Source organism: Chiloscyllium plagiosum, unplaced genomic scaffold (genome assembly GCF_037043375.1).
Source record: "Chiloscyllium plagiosum isolate Xiang-an unplaced genomic scaffold, Cpla_swu_hap1 HiC_scaffold_82, whole genome shotgun sequence".
NCBI lineage: Eukaryota > Metazoa > Chordata > Chondrichthyes > Orectolobiformes > Hemiscylliidae > Chiloscyllium > Chiloscyllium plagiosum.
The window spans coordinates 479365-497592 of NW_028270221.1; the positions used below are offsets into that span (position 1 = coordinate 479365).

The window sequence follows — 18228 nt, forward strand, 5'->3', positions numbered from 1 at the left end:
AGGGAAGCAAAGTGGAGATGAGACCAAAATATTATTTGGCGTTTACTTCATATTGTCCTCAATGTGATTATTTAAAAATCTTGGCCAGAAATGGCACAGACACAAAGGAGCAGAAGGAGGCCATTCTTAACACCGATCCTGTCCTGCCACGTAATTTGATATCATCATGGCTCACACAACAATTGTATGTCTTTTTCCAGCCCATCCACAACGTCGTACTGGCTAACAGGCATTTATCGATCTCTACCATAAATAGACATCGATAATGTACATCTGTGGGAGGAAAGTGTTCCGTTTCGAGACAGTTCGGTTTATGCACGAATATTACCGGTTTTGCAGATGAGCAGCCGAGTCTGGTCTGACCACTTTGCAAAACATAAATTAAAACACGACCCTGATGGGATTCGAACCCACAACCTTTGAATCGCAACCTGAATAGAGATGTAGAAGTCCAACGCGCTTTCCATTGCGCCACAGAGCCGCGCCTTATGTTGCCGTTAAGCCCACAAGTTTGCCTTTGATGCATTGCATTCAGGACACCAATCTCGCGCCTGTCTGTCCTCGTCACACTTTCTGGTACCTGGTCCTTATCCACTAGTGCTCTGGCTCATCAAGTGTTCAGCTACAGACTGCTGAAACGTTCTCATGACACTTACCTTTACCACATGTTCAGATAATAATTTCCAGATAATCAATACTCTACAGGTGAAAGTATTATTCCCAAATCTCCTCCTTGTCTCCTGTCTTTCATTTATGTTACTCTGTTCCTTCCCAATACAGGCTTATCCCTGTCACACATATCTATCCTCTTCATAAAATGAGCACGTTAATCGGATTCTTATTCAGCCTTCTCTGCGCTTAGAGTTACATCCCCAACCTAGCTCGCGTACCTTCACAATGGGAGTGGTCAAATCCTTGCCATTCTTTTCATCTCCTGTGAAATTCTCCTCCTGCATTCAGACGCTTCCAGTATCTGGCGATTACAAGAGAAAAACAAAGTACTCAGAAGAAAAACCAAAAGGTCCGAACAAAATCAGCAGCTCTTGTCTATCTCTGCTAAGGAAGGAAAGTTAACGCTTCGAGTCCAATGATCCGTCTTCATAACTAATGGGAAGGGAGGGTGGGTGAAGTATGTGTAAGACGGCAGACGGTTTCTAAAATTATTGAACTTGATGTTGGGTCCAAAAGTTTTCATGGTCTGTCGGTAGAAAATTAGTTGCGTATCTTACAGCTTATGTTGTGTCTTGAAGGAGCACTGCAGCAGACCAGAGACTGAAATGATGGCTTGGGAACACAGTGTCTAGATTTGAGTGGTGCTGGAAAAGCACAACAGTTCAGGCAGCAGTGAAATCGTCGTTTCGGCAAACAGCCTTTCATCAGGAATATAAGCAGAGAGCCTGAAGGGTGGGAACATAGTGTAATGTTGAAGTTACAGGAACTGGAACATCGGGATGGTATTTGTTGATTCTGGACAGAACGTAAGTGATCTCAGCTTTGTCACCGACTTAATGTTCCTCTCTCCATTGGAGAGAGATCACATTCTGAGCAGGAAATACAGTTGCCTCGATTAGCTGAAGTGCAGAGAAATCTCTGGACAATGCGACCGGGAGCTTCCAGAGTGAGGAGAAATATCTGAAACCAGCAGGAAACGTAACTGACAACAACAAACGTCACAATGCAGTACAGGCACTTCGGCCCTCGCTGTTACTGCAACCTGTAAAATAATTTAATGCCCATTGTAATGGTAAATTAACATTTATTTTAAATCCAATAAAAGCACAGGGAAACAAATAAGTAATTATTTGACTTTGCAGAGGCATGTGTTGCAGACAGACAAAAAAAAAATGTAAAGTTAAACCGAAATAATAGCAGACATACAAGGCCAGTAAACTACCATACCAGGGACAAACAGTCAAGGAATGAGAAAAAAAATCCTTTTGATGTGGAAGACACCTTTCCTCACGTACCATTGGCGAAGGCATCCAGCGAGAGGTGGCAGGATTTGAGACGATGCATACTGCAGGCACAAAAAAACGAAAGATTGTGTTTTCAGCGACGACGTGAGTACCTGATTCAATACACACATAAGGAGAGATATGAAGAAACTAAATTGGCTAACTCAGGCAGATAGAGCAGTCCAGGTAACCCCCGCCAAAAGGGTAGCCTGGCGATTAGTTATGGTAGATGTTTCGGACCCAAGATTAAGAAGGGTCACTACTGAGTGCAGGGCAAAAGGCAAACGTGATGTGGGGTTCATAGGAAGCTGTGAACCCATAAGGATAGCCCGGAAATCTGAGTATCGCCCATGCAGAGCACGAGACCCGTTAAAACACGAGACTGCCAAAGGATACTACTTTGCATCCCTCCTGAAAGCTTGAGTGATAATCCCCTGTGGATAATCACCGGTGAGAGCCCCCATTTTTCTGGTCGAAAAGGCAAACATTCCAGGTGAATCGGGGAAACGGAGCTTTGTTCAAGACCAGCAGGTAGTCAATTATGCTGTTGTTCCGCCCGCCCCAAATGTTCCTAATCCTTGTACTATTTCAGTTCGAATTCCACCTGACAGTAAATGGTTTTCTGCCACGGAATTATCAAATATCTTCTTTAGTGTACCGGTACACCCAGAAAGTCAATTCTGGTTCACTTTTCCACTCAACAGAAAATCATATACACTCAAGCGACTTTGTCAAGGTGACTGTAAGTCCCCCATCATAATTAACGAGGCTCGATGCTGGAGTCGGGAGATTTGTGTTTTAACCACGGGGTCAGCGCTTCTGTAGTATGTAGACGAATGCTTAATAGCAGCACCAACAGAGGAACAATGTGAGAAAGATACGCTTGTGTCGCTCTGCCATCTCGCCGTGAATGGGCACAAATCTTGTGTCGCAAATCTACAATTTGTGCAACAACAGGTGAAGTTCTTTGGTCATTTCTTGTCTGAATCAGGGAAGTGCATTGGTCAAGACAAAGTTCAAGCAATTTGCAAATTCCAAAGCCTCACACGAAGTAACAAGTGCTATTCTTTTTGGTCTTGCACTCCTACTGTCGATTTTTTATCCCACATTACACAACCCTTGAGGCGCCTCTAAATGAAATTTCCAATGGCTTAGAGTTTCAGAACCAGAGATCGTTGCAGCTGAACATGCGCTCCAAAATCACACCTACACTGGGGGTCAGAATCAAAACAAGCCTTTTGTACAAACGGTAGATGCATGACATCTGATCGGATGCAGGAGAATGTGGGAAAATTGAGGCAGGTAGCTTACATTTTGGCTAAACCTAGACCCCGTAGCAGCAGGATTGCCTATATGCCTGCAAGCCGTGTTTGCAGCTTCAAAAGTTTGTTGTAGCGTCCAGGGACACAGTCGGCTTTGGAGAATTAAGCCTCCTGGTCCCACATGGATCCTTACTATTTTTCGAGCAAAACACAGCACACATGTCTGCAGCACGTTGGCTCAGAAACAATACTGTACTATTGGAGATGCCTAACATTACAATAACGAGATGTAACGTCCGTAATGTTGATAGCCTTCTCGCCACAACAGGAGACAGAGACCCACATGACTGTGTCGCTGTAACTCACCAAGACCAGGCGTGCAGGCTTCACAAACACAGTATCAGGATATTGCGTTTTTTTGTGAATGGGTCCGCATTCAGGGGCAAACGGATAGGCCACAATGGTGTTTGGTATGCTGTAGTAAATAGCCACGAGGTAGTCAAAGCGGAATCACTCACTTGTCATCTGTCAGCTCAAGCAACAAAGCTGATTGCCTTGACTGAGGCATGTCAACTGGCTGAGTGAATGATAGAGAATATTTACACAGACTGCAGGTATGCATTCGGGGTTGTACATAATTGTGGAACTCTGTGGAAACACAGGGGGTTCTTGACCTCCACTGGAAAGCCCAAAATACACCGTGGTCTGACTTCTGACCTCCTGGAAGCGGTCCTACCGCCTAAATCATTCGTTGTCTGTAAATGTGAAGCCCACACGAAAAAGTACGATTCCCTTTCTCAAGGCAATGCGAATGCAAACTCTTCGGGAAGGACAGCAGCCCAGCAGCCGCCAAGTGATCAGTTGACATGTGTATGTCAATTATTTGTAATCTAAAGCAGACTTATGGGAGGTCGAGTCGCAGGCCACGCCGAAGGACAAGCGTGAATGGACAATGGCAGGGTGCAGAATGAGGGAATGGGTGTGGTGTGGCCCCATTGGTAAACCCTGTCAACGCGATTATTATTCCCATTCCGTGCCAATTAATACACAGTGAGGACCATGTGTCAAAATGGGGGGGGGGGGGGGGTGGAGTGTAGCGATCTTGATATTTAATTTGGTTTCCGTGGTCGAATCTGTAAGTCCTCCTCGGACATTGTGCAAAATAATTTTCCAAAGGTCATCTTAGTCAGTCCGGGACTGAGATTCAGAAAAGAACAAATGTTTCTTTTTTTTGGAGCTGGCTGTGTTTACATTCTCCCCACCTCAAGTTTATAAGGACTTATAGACTTGATTTCTGTCAGTCCAGGTGAGACACTTTGTGATGCGGGTACTTTCATTGGCAAAGAAAATACATTTATCCCCATGAAGCTTCCATTCATCCTCTTTCTGCCCATTCATTCAATTTGATCACTGCTGTTCTGATAAATTTCACCTCTGCTGTCCTGTTGTTCTTCCATAATTCGAGGGAACGTCGAACAGAAAACCAAAATCATATTAATGTTCGGTTGTTCATGTTACATCAATGACCAGACCAGAACAAGCTAGCAGGAATTTCAATAACAGAAAAATATTTTAAAAATTCCTTCCCGAAAATCAACCGACTGCAAAGTCAAAATATGAGAAATGTCAGAGTGCACTGAGATTTAGCCAATTTCACAACGCTCGGACACACCTAGCCGAGTTCAGTCTTTGCGAAATGTTTATTTATAATTGTGACAATTCCCTGGGGCAGATCCTCCCTCAATCCACAAAAATGTATGCTGTCAAAAACTATTTCAGTTCAGATTAAAATGGCTCAAGATACTCTCCATCAATCCTAGGTTACTGCGCCATGTCAATTGAAGTGTATTCAGATAAGGTTAGAACTCCCAGCCTTTTCTCCCACAGCTCTCTATTCCAGTTGCTCCAGCCTCGTTTGGAGCTCCCATCCTGGGCTTTTCACGCACATCTCTGCCTTCATAGAAGAATTGCATGCTCACGGACTTGGTCACTGGCAGAAAGAGTAAAGATTCTCGCATTCATTCCGCTCTCAAATTCCGATCGGATCTTCACCACTGCGTCGCCAAATTTCTGTTATTCCAGACCTGGAAGCCAGTGTGATTGAAGTGTGTAACCGTAGTTACAACCTTCGTAATGATGAGAAACTTCGTTGTTATTTAAACCAACATTTCACCAATTTGTTTGCTAAGCCTGTAAAATTCATCTTTTCTCGAAATCTATCGAAATCAGTCTTCGACATTCTCAGTGATGGACTTTCCACTGCCACTGAGGACATCGAAGATGACGATACAACCCAATCTCAGTAGGTTATCCTTTGTGCATGTGGTGCTGTTCCTCGCCAATCTCAGTCATTGCATTTATTGCGTTTACTGTTGGTTATTTTTTCATGTGATTGTATAGTGGCTCATCCTCTGCATTGTGGCCGAAGCAACCTGCATTCAAATCCGAGTATCAGCAATGCGCATTTGTTCCATGTTACTCCACATAACACTTGCAAAACAAACGCAGAAAGGAAGAAATCAATTTTTAAGGGTAAAATGCTCTCGAAGGTGATGATTTTCTTGCTTCAAACTTTATCTGTACATAATCTCAGAGAAGATTCTCCCTTTCCCAATCACCATTCTTCCATTCTATCCTTCCTCACATGCCACTGGGGCTTTGCACAAAGTAACATTCACTTTCACATTGACACCGTTAAGTAAGTGCTGCAGCTGTCACTCTTCTTATGTGAACTTGCACCAATATCAGCATGAGGAGCTTTAAGCCACTTAATGCAATCATATAATGTGGTTGGGTTATTAATCCTCATGTAAAGTGTTTGATTTGCATGGACCAGATATTATTGGAGCACTGGATTCATGAAAAGGACGCAGAACAGTATCGAGGAAAAGAGACTTTATTGGAAAAGACCAATGTTTGAGAATTCCCCACATTTATTTCCAGTCTTTATTCGTCTCTCGCTAGAGTGTTATGTATAATTCTGCAATTCACATAAAATAAGCGACATGAGAGCTGTGGAAATGGTGCAGAAGTGATTTGCCAATATATTGTCTGGACTGAAGAAATTCAGCTATGAAAGAGTTTCGACAGACTGGCTTTGCTTTTGTGAGAGCAGGAGAGATTGAGCGGAGACAGTATTGAGATGTAGGAAATAATAAGGGGCACGGTGGCACAGTGGTTAGCACTGCTGCCTCACAGCGCCTGAGACCCGGGTTCAATTCCCGACTCAGGCGACTGACTGTGTGGAGTTTGCACATTCTCCCCGTGTCTGCGTGGGTTTCCTCCGGGTGCTCCGGTTTCCTCCCACAGTCCAAAGATGTGCAGGGTCAGGTGAATTGGCCATGGGAAATTGCCCGTAGTGTTAGGTAAGGGGTATGTAGGGGTAGGGGTATGGGTGGGTTTCGCTTCGGCGGGTCGGTGTGGACTTGTTGGGCCGAAGGGCCTGTTTCCACACTGTAATGTAATCTAATCTAATGGATTGGGTACACTTAACGAAATATTTCTCGATGATGGATGGATCAATCAATCATAGATTTAAGATAAGAGTCATAAACGTTCGAGTAGCTCTACATAAAAAAATCTTTATCTGCTTGCGAGTCATTGGAATCCAGACATCATTGTCCCTATGAGTCAGAGCGGCAGAAATTCTAATAATCTTCAGAGATACTTAACTGTGAATTTGTAATGCTTAAGGCATACAACGGTAAATGATGGAAAATGGGATGAGGATAATCAAGCAGGTTGTTATTGACAAGGGGATGCACAAGTAGCGTGCAGCCTCAGTTAGTTCTGACATCCAACTGGTGGCGTTTGGTAACCTCAGTTGTCACGTTGGATGCCAGTTTTCATTTTCCCGCTGGGGCAGCTCTGACTGTTTCAGAGTTTCAAGGTTTGTGTAAAAATCTGTTGTTCAGGTGAAGGATGCAGATGGTGTGGGGAAGTTCGATGGATTTGGGAAGTTGGTTTGCGGACCTTTCCTCCCCTTTCTCGGTGATATCTTCAAGGCAGATGAAACTCATGTGAAGCTCTGCTGTCCTGCAGCGTTTCGAATTGATTTGATTTATTTCCCACTGCATTCAATTGTTGTTTCTTGTCGTTAATTTGCATGTCCCAATATATTGAGTCCAGATCAACTTGTTTTTTAATGGAGTCATTGGACGAGTCTCGTCATTCCAGACATTCTCTGGCTTCACTCTGTTTAGCTGGCCCCAATGTATTTGTGTTGTCACAGTCGAATTTGTTGTCCTCGTCATCGCTGTGCATTGCTACTTGGAACAGCTGGTTGTGTTGTTTAGTGGATCTTCCAGAAATATTTTGCAACAATAGATATTCCCGCAGATTCTTGTCAAAACCAACGCCAGGAGGACATGCCATTACCCAACAAACCAAGCTCTCTAAATGATACGTAAAAGTATGTCTCAGCATGTACAGCCAGACTCCTCTGACCACTCAGAGTTATGAGACAGCATAAAGCGAAAGACATATTTGAAACAATTCACCAAAAAATGGACCAAATACCCATCATAGGCAAGACAAATTTGAAAAAAAAAAAAGTATTGCATGTCGTGACTGCAGGAAACATTATACAGGACAGACAACTCACGATACACATTCTTGAAGATCAACTTGACATGAAACACCACTGCCAGGTGTCCGCAGTAAGTTGACTCATGACACTGAGTGTCGCTGATTCCGTGGCTGGAATCTCGCAATGTGTGACAGTCTGCAGCAATGGAGAATGTGTTCCTGGAAAAGTACAGCAGGTTATGCAGCATCCAAGAAGCAGGAGAATGGATGTTTCTTACATGAATACTTCATTAGACATTCGGCCAAAACGTCGATTCTGCTACTCCTCAGATGCTGCCTGATCTGCTGTGTTTTCCAGCACCACACTCTTGACTCTGATCTCCAGTATCTACAGTCCACACTTTATCCTCCGTCTGCAGCATTAGGTAGTTCCTTGTGTGAGGGAACTGTTGACATTACCAATGTAAAATTCGATTGCTGATTGAGAAACAACCCAAAAGTGTGTTTCTGTTGTTTTGAGTTTCCTGGATGTACAATGTGTGCTTCTGAGATCGCACCGTTTGCGGTAGTCTGGGGAGCGGCTGCAGTTATCTGCGTTTACATCCTAGATGCTATTGGTGCGGTTTGATTTATTCTTGATTTATGCAACAGTAACACAGTGGCAAATCAATTAATATTTCAAGAAGGCAGACCGACGTGGAAAATGTCGATGTGCTGGTGACATTTGATCAGAGATTACCGAGATTCAGGAGAAACGAATGTTGATTACTTTCGGGTTGTGATGAAAAACAACCAGGGAAATAAGTCACCAGCGGGTACAGTTTACAAGGGCACTCATAGGAAGCAAAATGCGAAATAAAACGTACAAAATAACGAAGACAGATGAAGGATGAGTGTAATCATGGGTAATCTGACTTCCACTCCGCAGTTCCCCTAATTCCCACACCCAGCCCCTTTGTAAACAAATGGTAGAGAACCATAAACATTAACATCGTCTATTGGAACGATCCAAGTCTTTTCTAAATTTTCGATTTGGCTGTTAGTTTCAGTTATTTTTTTTTCTTTCCTGGGAAACCATCTCTTTCATTGTTAGCAATCGTAAAGGGAGCCATCCTTTTTATCATGGAAATAATATGATACTAAATTTTGTTTGTGGAGTATATAAGAAAACACTGTCACACGTTTCTTCTACTTTCTGTCGGTTTTAATGGTTCTCTGTGTTTTGAATCTTCCAACCAACGTGCATGACCTCATAATCCGGACATGTAATTGCATCTGACAAGTTTTTGCCCACTCACCCAAACTATCTATATGCCTATTCATATTGCCACGATCTCATCATAACATTCTCTCCCACGCATGTGTATTGCCAGCAAATTTGGACACATTTTACACTGCCCCTTTCTCTATGCTATTAACAGAGAGATAATTGAAGCCTTGAATATACTCAGTCTTGAAAGGCCTCTGCTGTAAATGTTTCTACATACTTGCAACCCTCTGAATGTGAGAACATCCTCCTCATTTATTTCTTATGTGGGTAACCCCTTCCCCTGAGATTGGGATCTCCGGTCCTTCACTATTCTGGATATAAAGTAGAACAGAACAAACTTTTAAAGTAAAACATATTCCCACTGCTCTCTCCAGTGCCAGTTCTGAGTTTTCTTTTTTAACCTTTGTTTGAACAAACTGCCCTGATGAGCACATTATTACTGACAATGACACATCTGCTTCACAGGTGCTTCAGTGCCTGTGATTGGAGTGGAGCTGAAAGGCGCGATAGAAGTGCATCTTTTTTCACTCGACTATTTCCATGTTATTAATCTCTCTGCTCATGAAAATGGATCCGTTATATGCATTCAATCTCTCATCAATACCGAGCATGTTTCACTCACAGTTGATTTTAAATGATTTCTTGTTGGATGAGTTATCTCTGCAACTCCAGAAAAACCATCCCAACAAATCGATATGTTCTCAGGTCTGCTCATTTCTTGACATACAGAAAACTTGCTCCAAAGAAAATATTTCCATCGTCGTGAATCTCTCCACAAAAGGAGTTTAATTTATCTCTCTACATGGTGCAAAGCAGAGGATTGTGAAAAGATTCTAGGAAAATGTTGCCAATTGTCAAATGGGAAACCTTTCAGCAAGCAAAACAGAAATCCCAGCGTCGAGCTTTGTGAATTTTTAGATATTCCTTGGGGCGCGGATTCAGTGGAAAATGAAGGGTTAACTGGCCGGCTGGGCAGAGACAGTTTAGAAATCTTTCTGTTCTTTCGGAGGCCGGTGTACTCCGGACTTGAATTGATGTACTCCGGACTTGAATTGATCTGTGACATTGAAGGATTCTGTTCCTGCACGTCAGGAAGTCAAATCTCATCTCAGCTCCGGGGCAATTAGAAAATACGGGAACAGGTAGGACACTGAAAGGCTGGAAATGAGGCGATCTCTGTAGGAGGATAACTTATTTCCGGTGTCATGCATGTGGCTGTAAAGGGTGGTATCAGCCTATTCCCATGTATTCATCGTGAATTGCCCAGGATTTACTTTGGAAACTACATACTAATTAAAGATGTTTGTAAATATGTGAGGAGCAGGCTGCAGCTTGCATTCGGGGATCATTGAAGCCATTGGATCAAGAGTCTCTGTCGCGAGGTGAGTCATTGTTTTCGGCTCTTCACTGACAGTTTGCTGTTCTCCCACGACCCAGGAACAGAGCGACAGCTGTTCTCACACAATCTGTTTTTTTTACCGCACAGTTCCGAGATTTTACCGAGTTCAGAAAAATATTCCTCAAAAGACTCGAAGGGAGAAGGTTCCGCTTTTAGGAGAGCTAGTTCCCGGTGACATGTATGTGTCTGCAAAGTGTGAGATCAAACTGTTCCCATTGTCCACAATGAATGCTCCAGGATTAATTTTGGAAACGTCAAACCAATTGAAGACAATTTTCGTTTTGCGAAGGATAGGCAAAAGCTTGAATTCATTAACAGTCTGCTTTAGGAGATCCTGCAAGGGGCCTGCTACAAGGGACTCTGTGAAGCAATTAGTCCTCTCGTCTGGCTGTTAACCGAGAGGGTGCACCCACGCATGGAGCGGTCGCTGTTCTTATCCATCTACCTCCTTTGCTGTGCACTTTCTGGTTTTTAATAGGGTCAGTAATATGTAGCCAAACGGAAACCAAATCAGTGAGGAAACACAAATGCATTTCTGTATTTTTGAATGGCTTGTGAAGGGTTGTGGACACTCCGACTCTCAAACAAAAACCGAAACAGCTCAAGGAACTCGGCAGGTATGACATTAGATGTGAAAGAAAATGGAGTTCTGAAAAACTCCTGGAGAAGCTCCGAATCGTTGTCTCTGTTTATCTCTCCCCAGATGCTGCCAGATCTGTTTAGTTTTTCCTGCAATCTCTCCTTTCTTTTTAAATGAATGACCATTTCAACCATCGAGATTGTTTACACAGTCCAAACATGACCTGACGTTTAACCCTATCGAAACTGTGGTGATTGAATTCAAACAAATAAACTTGAAACGAATTTAGTAGCGCGCTTCTGCAGTTGTGGCCAAGTGTTGACGCGATGGACGTTAATTCCACTAAGGATTTCTCATTGCAGTTAAGTATTTTCTGACTGTAATTGAGAGCCGAGAGTGAATTTGAAGAGTGCTTGTTCCCTGCTTTCTTGTTTCAAATTCAAATCGCAGGATAAGGTGAAATGTGTATAACTCAGGCAAGGAACGTTAATCATCTGCAACCAACCGCCTGTCAGGAGAGAAAAAGCAGGTAAGATCCATTTAGTTGTAAACTTCCATTACTGAATACGTTTCCCTCTCTGACAAAAGTGACGCCAAATGAGATAACAACCGTTCAGGGGATTGTGTTGGACTGGCGCAGACTTAGTGGGCCAAAGGGCATTTTTGTGCTAGACACTTCCATGGCCAGCTGCGAGGTGGTCAGTTTGTGAAGTAACAGGACATCCTTTGCAAAATGTCCCTCGGTGAGGAAGAGGTCGAAACTACTCTCCCCGATAGTTCTGATAGTCACGGTATTCATTGGCACCAATTACCAATTTCAATTGGTAATAACTATTACGGTGCATATTTGTGGAATCAGTCTATCTGACAATCAGGACGATGAGACCGTGATGTCTCATTACTCAGCCGAGAGCAAGCTCTTGCAGCTTACATTCCCTGGCTCTGCTTGTGAGATAAAGATTACTTTCTCGATGTGCCTGTGTTTATATCAAACAGCTCATTGACATCGGGACTGGACGTTCAGGGGAAAGTGGAGGTGTGACAGAGGCTGAAATAGAACAAGATGAGACCCCAGGAGTCAGACGGTTTGTTTTGGTGGGATTTCTGTTCGTGAAAGTTACACATGAGAATCGTGTTCGATTATTTCAGCTCAGTATCCATTTCATATCGTGGCTCAGCACAACGGTGCACATTTTCTGGCGAAGTGCCTTGTCTTCCACTTCAAGCCACCTTTCTCTGGAGAAACTTACAGACGTAAAGCACATGAAGTGGAGAGAATCCTGAGGAAACTGTCACTTTCGGGGAATGTGCCTGTGTGACTGCTTCGGTATGTGACCATGAGAATACGCTCCTCAAAGGGGTTACAACAGTGTGACCAGGTCAACCTTCAGTACCATTGTTATGTCATTTAAGATCACAGGAAGAAGGTAACTGCTTCTAACCGGGACTAGAATAGATGTATGCCTGATATCGTGCGCTTCACGATGGACGAATGACCCGTCTCCACTCCTCTCCCACATGCATTTTAAACTCGAGGCCAGAGAGAAACTGACCTGACGAGAAAATCGCTTCACAACCTTCTACTATCAATTTTGCAAATTTATTCCTATCTTGCCACCTAAAACATTCAATTAAATGTAAAAAATGAATGTGCTCTCAGCAAATGGGACACCTTTGGATACAGTCCTTCAGCCTCAAAACGACCCTACACAACTATTCTCAGCATACTTCTGTTAAACTAATTTTATATCTAAGTGGAAAACTTCCATTTAACTCCATGCGATCTAACTTTATGAATTAGTCAACCATGTGGAACCGTGTAAAATGTTTTATTGAAGTCCAAATGAGCAAAGTCTGTTACTTTGTCCTCATTGATCTTCTTGGTTACGCCCTAAAAAAACTCAATCAATTCTGTGCAAAACCAGCCTGATTATCCTGATTCATTCCTTGTATCTAAACATTCATATAAATCCTATCATTTAGAATTGTACCAAACAACTTACCCACGACCATAACCAGACACAATCACCTATGGCTCCCAGGCTTCTGCGTGAATTCCTTTCTAAACAAAGGCACAATAGCCATCCTCTGGTCATTCGGCGGCCCACTCGTCATAATAGATGATAAAAATATTTCTACGAAAGTTCCAAAGGTTTCTTTCCCGAACTTCCCACAAATTTCCGCGATACAGGAGATTAGATCCCAGGGAAATATCCAACTTTATATTTTCCAGGTCCTCCAGTCCTTCCTCTTTTCAATGTGAACGACTTTCAAAACATCAATATTTAATTGTACCCGTTATGTCGTTCTCCATGGTGTAAACTGACGTGAAGTGAACATTATATGTCTCTACATCTGCTGAGATTCAAGACAAATGTGAGCTCTTTAATCTTAAAGTCCTATTGAGTCTCAAGTTCTTAATTATTGTAGCTTCTCTTTCTATTATACTTAGCTTTATGTTCTGATGACATCTCATATCCTCGATTGACCTTTATAATATCCTCCATAAGAATGCCCCTCCACTCCTTATATCGTTCAAGAGATTCACTGTGTTTATATGGAAGCTGTCCCCTTTTTTAAAAAAAAGTCTTATACAAGGCGTAAATCTCAGCAACCAACATTGTTCTAACGGAATACCTACAATGTGGAACGACCATTTGGACCAAGAAGCCCCCACTAATCCTGCGAAGGGAATCACACTCAAACTCACACCTCTACTCAATTCCTGAAACTCTGCATTTCCCATGACCAAAGAACGTCAGCCGCACATCTTTCGTCTGGGGAGGAATGTGCAAACTCCAAATCCACAGTCATCCAAAGTAGATATTAAACCAACATCGCTGAGCCAGCAAGACATGGGTAATCGCCACTGAGGCAGCCATTATGAACCTCCGATCCACCACTCAAAATATATCATCACCAACACCTCCTCTTAATGTTCCAAATGCATCTGCCCAGAGCCTCCTATTGACTGAGGTCTAAACCTCTGCCCGTGCTTTCCTATTCGCTTGAACTGAACGCCTGCATTGTATTTGCCTTCCTAAACACCAACTGAAACTGCATATGAATCATAAGAGAAAATTGAACTTTGAATTCTTTCTGCTTTCATAAAATTGTTTGTGCCACTACTCTTACCACCAATCATATGTTCGCACACTTTTCCACAAAGTACCACAACTGCAACTATTTTTTTCAAAGCACTCAGTTTGTTCAAGTCATTTTGCCGCATGCCCGCTTAAACAAGAAGATCTGCCCTTGCGCCGATCATTGTATCTTCTTCAAATGGAGCAGCAACACCCTCAATTCCTTTGAATGGATCCTTCATACATAATGTGAATAGATGTGTTGCCAACACTGACTCCTGCTGAAATCCACTAGTCACGGGCTGCCATCCTGGAGAAGACCCCTTTACCCAACTGTCTGCCTTCTGCCAATCAGCCAAGCCTCAATCCATGTCCTCTTCTTTAGCAGGTTGCCATACTGCACCTTGACATATGCCTAGGGAAATTCAAGCTTGTAACCTCCACCGGCTTGACTACGTCTAACTTGCTCATTACCTACTCAAAGCATTTAACACAAAGCTGATTTATTTGATTGTTATCTAGAATATTCCAACTTTGATTCCAGGCCTGAATGTGAAGAACAACAATGTTCAATTGCTGTTGCGATATGTAAACACTACGCTGCCTTAGTAGGGTCGATGAGTGAGTGAATTCCTTCCCTCAGTGAGATCCTCTATTCTCTCAACAGGGTCGATGAGTGAACTAACTGTTTTGCTCACATGGAGCAGGTAAATACTTGCGGCCAAATGCAAACCAGTTGGTGTACTGAGAGTTGAGATGATCGCTTAAACCTATTCCTGGAATAGGTTCCTTGAAACGTCTCTCACAATTCGAAAATATAGATGTGAAATCAGTTCTACAGAGACTGGAGAGCACATCCCACAGGCTACATATTTGATAGCTCTCTCCATAATGTGATGACGTTCATGATGAACTGTCCCCAGGAACGTTTATAATGATTAATGTCTTTATTCAGTGTGAACACGTTGAACACACGCAAGTATTCAGCACCTTCTACAGCACTTCCCGCATTCATGGCATTTAGAAAGACCTGTTAATATGGCGAGAAAGGTGATGAGCCATCTGGTCGCTCGGACTTTGCAGCACGGTCCCACAGATTTGGAATTGGAAAGGTCTCTATTCCGGGTGAGCACGTGGGTCAGACGTCAGGTCTCTATATATCTTAATGGACTCTTATTTATGTGAACATATTTCTCAGAGATGAAACACATAGAGGTTTGATAACATTTTCCAACGTTCTGAGAGAGAAAAGGTTTCTCATTAGTATGAGCGTCGTGTTCGGTTCTCCAATCGCTGGACGTTTTAAAGCATTTTCCGTAGTTCATACACTGAAATCATTTCTCATCATTTTGAACGAGCAGGTGTCGCAGCAGGTCAGAGACAGAGTGAATCCCTTCCCACACTCTGAGCGGGTGAATGGCTTGTCCCTGGTATCATTGCGTCCATGGGAATTCAGCTCAGACAGGGAAATGAATCCCTACATTTCCACAGTCATCCCTCACTATGACTGCAATTGAGGTGTGTAAGTCTGATGACAGGTAAAAACCTGGTCCACACGCACAATAAGTGAATGACTTATCTCAGACTATTACCAGAGCTTTTTCCTTTTATGTTCGAAATCTGATCAAGTTGTATTTGGGATAAAATTCGTGGCTTCATCAGATTATGGTGGAGAGGTTGACTTCTAAATCCTCCCCTTCTAATATCCTGCGAAATTGATGTGATCCCAAAATGAAAGTGTGAAACCGTCTTTCAAAAGACTCTAGAATCTGTCTGAAGATATGGTCTGAAGGTAAGCGATTTTCGACACTAAGAATTTGACCAGAATTTTGTCAGAATCTTTCATGCACACAACTTCCACCACAGAGAACGAGCAGGTCAGCAGGTGGATATGAACACGATCGCCTCCATGTTCCCTCCAGGCCAAACACTGTCCTGACATGTCTGACATCCAGTCCTATTGGAGCAGACATTTCTTACAATTCAATCATTGCAAAATTGAGGCCTCTGACTTCAGTCCCAAAATCAAAATTCACTGCCTCGCCACTGAGTCGAAAGTGTGATGCTGGAAAAGCGCAGCAGGGCAGGCAAACAACGAATGAGCTGGAGAATCGATATTTTGGACACGAGGCTTCATCAGGAAAGAGGCTTGTGAACCGAGGGGGTACAGAAACAAATTGAAGCGGGTGGGGTGGGACAAGGTAGCGGAGAGTGTGATAGATTGATGGAGGTGAGGACAATGATGAAAGGTCGCAGCGCAGGCTGGAGCAGATAGGTGGGATGGAAGATGTACAGACAGGACAGTTCATGAGAGCGGCGGAGACCCTGGACCTGAATGAACTTTGCTGTGTGGGAGGGAGAGTTGACTGTTCAGCCAGAAGCGAGTGGTGTTGTTTGGTGCGGGTGTCCCGGAGATGTTTTCCGAAGCGGTCTGTAATTAGGCATCCAATTTCTTCAATGTCGAGGAGACAGCAAAGTGAGCAATTGTTACAGTAAATGACATGCGTGGAAATTTGGTAAAATTCTGATGGGCATGCAAGTGTCTTTTGGGCCTTTGACAGAGTTGAGGACGGATGTGTGCGTGGATGTTTTCCAAATCCCGTGTAGGAATGAGAAGGTGCAGGAAGGGAAGGGTGGTTTTGTGGAAGCGTGCACTTTGTAAGGGGTGGAAGAGGGAATGATCTTTACAGAAACTGGATAGGGGTGCGGAGGGAAGCACATCTTAATTGTTGGGGTTCATTTGCAGCTGATGGAATTACCGGAGGATGACATGATGTCTACAGAGGCTGCTAGATTTTAAAGTATTGAAGAAGGAAGTTCTGTCCTCGTCATATTTGGAGGGATGAGTTTTGTGAGTGGGGTTGACGGAAGTGGATGAGATGAGCTGGAAGGCATAATCGACGACGTGACAAGAGAAAATGCCTCGCCACAGATTCAAATTTCTCGCTGGCACTGGTTTGAATCTGAACAGATACGTCATTACCATGGTGACATCCTTCAACTCGTGATGTGTTTTTAACCACATATCGCCATCATCACCATGTCAGCCGACTTGCACCTCATTAACATCATTAACTCTTCCACGACTCTGCCCTTCTGCAGCTCAAACGCTAAACCATTCGTTTGGACGACACGGTCATAATACACTTCGATCCGTTCTTTCAAATTTCCTCCCTGCTCTGGTGCTAGTGGAGCAATGGATAGAGAGAGAGAAGAGTTGAGCACGTGGCTACGCGGATGGTGCAGGAGGGAGGGTTTTGGATTCTTGGATAATTGGGGCTTTTTCTGGGGTCGGTGGGACCTGTACAAGCAGGATGATCTTCATCTGAACCAGAGGGGTACCAATATCTTTGGGTGGGGGCGGGAAATTCGCTAAGGCTATTGGGGTGGATTTAAACTAATCCAGCAGGGGGATGTGAACCAAAATTGCAGTTCAAGTATAGAAATTGTTGAGAGTAGGGAGGTCCAGAATCAAGCTTCAGGGGCGCAAGATGGCACCAGCAAGCAAGAATTTGGTTTGGAGTGTGTCTGCTTCAATGCAAGGAGCATCCACAATAAGGTGGATGAACTTGCAGCTTGCATTGGTACCTGGGAATTCGATGTTGTGGCCATTTCGTAGACATGAACAGAGCAGGGACAGGAATGGTTGTTGCAGATTCCAGGATTACAATAAGAACAGAGAAGAAGGTAAAAGAGGGAGACGTGTGGCTGTGTTGGTCAAGGACAGTATTACAGTTGCAGAAAGGATGTTTGGGTCTCGTCAACTAATGTAATATGGGCTGAAGCTAGAAACAGGAAAGGAGAGGTCACGCTTTTTGGAGTTTTCTCCAGGCCTCCGAATAATTCCAGAGATGTAGACGAAAGGATAGTAAATATGATTTTCGATAGGAGTGAGGGTGAGAGGGTAGTTGTCATGGGGGACTACAACTTTCCAAATATTGGCAGAAAACACGATAGTAGGATTACTATAGATGGGTCAGTTTTTGTCCACTGTGTGCAGGAGGGGTTCCTGACTCATTATGTCGACAGGCCAACAAGGGGCGTTGTCACATTAAATTCGGTAATGGGTAATGAGCCCGGTCAAGTGTTAGACTGGGAAGTAAGTGAGCACTTTGGTGATAGAGATCACCGTTCTGTTGAGTTTACTATTGT

The 18228-nt window shown here is 43.4% G+C and overlaps 1 non-coding gene across 1 annotated transcript; it reads right to left on the reverse strand.

The window, feature by feature from the left end:
• Positions 1–389: 389 nt before the first annotated feature.
• Positions 390–481, reverse strand: trnar-ucu (transfer RNA arginine (anticodon UCU)). Its single transcript is given in 2 exon segments — positions 390–425; positions 445–481. It is a non-coding gene; the product is annotated as a tRNA-Arg (tRNA).
• Positions 482–18228: the final 17747 nt, after the last annotated feature.